The sequence below is a fragment of the Mytilus trossulus genome, chromosome 8, assembly GCF_036588685.1.
Source record: "Mytilus trossulus isolate FHL-02 chromosome 8, PNRI_Mtr1.1.1.hap1, whole genome shotgun sequence".
In the NCBI taxonomy this organism is placed as follows: Eukaryota; Metazoa; Mollusca; class Bivalvia; order Mytilida; family Mytilidae; genus Mytilus; species Mytilus trossulus.
Window position 1 is genome coordinate 71,099,103 of NC_086380.1, and position 3,587 is coordinate 71,102,689.

Below are 3,587 nucleotides of genomic sequence, written 5' to 3' on the forward strand. Positions count from 1 at the left end.
AGGGAGAATTAAACTAGTGACGAAGAATATAACTTAATGTTGACTACTGCACCCCTATCTGTACCATTTTTACCAATTAGTTATGTTTGCTTTGTTCAAACATCGTTGTCAATATAATGGAATTTAAAGCTACTGTCACACAAGTGGGTGGTTTACCTAGCTTAAAGACCAGGCTTGATTTACAATTTTCTACATAAGAAATGCATGTACCAAGTCAGGAATACGACAGTTGTTATCTATTCGTTTGATGTGTTTGATGTGTTTGATGCGATTGAGCTTCTGATTTTCGCATTTGATTAGAGACTTTCCGTTATGAAGTTTCCACGGCGTCCAGTATTATTTTGTGATTTTACTATTTTCCATGTTCTGTGAGGATATGATGAAATAAAATACTAAAATAAAAGAACTAATTTGATATACACAATTCAAAACTGTTTTTATTTCGAAATATGATGAAACTTGTATTAACGTGAATAATATTGATATCACCCCAGTATGCTAATACAAAACAATCGTCATAAGTTGTATTACACATACAAATTGTTTTAATTAGAGCATTTGCATTAATCAAGTATTTGCTGGCGTATCCGTATCGACGTATCGTATAACACGTATATGAGGAAAGGATAAATTAAGGCTAGCTGGTCCCGATGAAAATATTTCATAATGCCTTTAAATTTTATTGAGATCGGGGTAAAATCATTATTGTAAGCAAATCTACCCGATCCGTATACGTCGATCCGTGCACGTATCCTGATACGTGAATAATGCAAATGCTCTATTAGAGCATTTGCATTATTCACGTATCAGGATACGGACACGGATCGACGTATACGTATGATGTGTTTTTTAAAATGAAATTGATTGTACATGCTTTACTCAACCTGGTATTATGAAATCAAGCTGTTCTGTACTGCAAAATCGGTGGCAGACAGAACCGCATAGAAATACAAAAAGGTGTAATAATGTTTGTTTATCAAAACAACTTTGGAGAAAAAAATACACTTCGTTTTTTGTACTTATCTTTTGTGAACGGTTAAAGTAAATTTTAAGTCAAAATATACCAAGTAGCATTCAAATTTCTTCATTAAAAGTAATTTGCAACGCACTGGCAAAATCCAAATGACGACAAAAAAAACAACACTAAATTCCGAAAAAATGAGATAGAAAAGTAAAGACTGATTAACACGAATCATACATAAACATTAAAGGAGCCAGCTGGTTCTGTTTACGGCTGTCAACTTTTGTGTCACAAAAATGTTCATTGTTTTTGCCACGGTGCCGTCCTATCTTCAAACAAAACAATTAATTTTAGAATGACTTGAAAAAGTATGGAGAAAAAAATACATCATTTAAATGTATTTGCAGGCCTATTAGAGCATTTGCATTATTCACGTATCAGGATACGGACACGGATCGACGTATACGTATCGGGTAGATTTGCTTACAATAATGATTTTACCCCGATCTCAATAAAATTTTAAGGCATTATGAAATATTTTCATCGGGACCAGCTAGCCTTAATTTATCCTTTCCTCATATACGTGTTATACGATACGTCGATACGGATACGCCAGCAAATACTTGATTAATGCAAATGCTCTACTACTAAGTATGACACATTGACAAATAAAGTAGCGTATATCCACGTCATTGTAAAGTTGTCTCATTGCCAATTATGCTAAATCTTCTAGAAGATGTTATATAGGGAAGCATTTGAGTTAATGCATTTGACTGTATTTCATTCTTTTAGAAAATATTGCATAGTGTTTCAGGTATGCTTAGATCTTTGCAGCTTTTGAATGAGATTTAAAACCGTTATTTTTAAAACCAAATATATAAAATGGAAGCATAGTTAACTGTAAACTTTACTAGAAATGAAATCCTTATAAGCACGCGACAACTATAGGCGATATACAATCAATTAAACAGTTTCGTCACCAAAATATGATCTAGCATAATTCAGAATGATCATATAACCGTTTGCAAAGCGTGTTTACAATACTTAGTAAGAACACACAAAGAAACGAATTGTGATATAACAACTGCCATTTTCCTGACTTGGTACAGGACATTTTAAGAAAGCTAAAATGGTGTGTTGAACCTAGTTCTGTAGCTTTATGTAGAATATGGAATATTTCTGTTTCTGTGGAATGTATTCGGTGCGGTGGCAATTACGCAAAACTCCGAAGCATATAAATGAACAAAAAATTAAAGACTTATAGTTGCCAGAGGTTTCTGACTTGGAACAGGAGCATAAATGCGGCGCAGTTAATCTTGTTCTGTGAGAGTTCAACCCGCCCAAATACCTCTAGCCAATTTGATATTAAAAATGACAACCGCACTCAATTTAATAAAAGATCGAGTCAGGCGTTAAATTTGTAACATAAGAAACCTAGCAAAATGACAATGATGTTTACTCAATTACTTACACTAAAATCAAAATGTCACAATCGGTTATGCAACACGATCGGCAGAAATTACATACTAAACGCAGAGAGATACAAAACAGCATCAATGATCAATTTGACCAAATGAAAAAGCATTACACATATTTAATGCATCTTTCTCTTTCGAAATTATCATTTTCTCATAGCTTGTTTTTTTTCCCCATTTTTTTTCAGAAATTGCTATCTTGGTATAAATGGACAACAATTGGTTAAGGTGTCTTGGTTATCTGCTTAATGTCCAACATCGAGATTTCTATCGTAGTGGTCGGTCTCCTGAATTTTGCTTTTAAAATCTTTTGTTGATGTTAAATAGAGATAATTCATTAATTAATTTGACGCTATTGGTATAGACATTCAGATCGGATTTCGATTCCAACAGAGAGATATTTTGATATTGCATATTGTATAATCGCATCAAATATACCATCTGTATTTATTGTTTTTCTTAGATTACCGAACTTAAAGTAAAAAGTCAATTTTCAAATGGCAATATCAAGGGCACAAACACATCAAACAATTGGTAAACAACATTCATATTCCTGACTTTGTATAGACATGACAAGGAATTAATTCAGAGAAAGGTAGATTAAATAATTATGCTGCAAAAAGTATTCAATGCAAATACAAGTCTTGATTCAAATTTATCAGACGCATTGAATAACCATTTTACCTTCTATCAATCATACATTGTCAATTAAATTGTATTCAAATGATTTTGTTATGCCACTGTTTCTTATATTTACAGATATTTGCAAAAGACAAAAAGTATTTTGTAACTTCTAAGTCTTATAATCAACTGTCGTTATTAAATGTTTCCTAATTATTATTTCTCTAATGTTTTTTCTTTGTTTTTGTTTGTAAGACGGTTATGACAAGAAAGGCGGGTGGTGAAGTTGCAATGAATTAGTCCATTTGTTTTAGGTATTTTTGTTATATAGCTCTTCAAATGTTTCGGTACTTATACATCCCTCGGATTTCAAATGTTTTGCTTTGAGCATTCATGATGAAGGTAAATCCAAAAAAGCGTTTCCGACGGAACAAATTATCAAACGTGTTGTTTTTATTTCCTTTTAGAAAAGGTGTGTTGATTGTAAAATCGTGCAAATAACATAATATGGTTTTTATCATACCAAAACA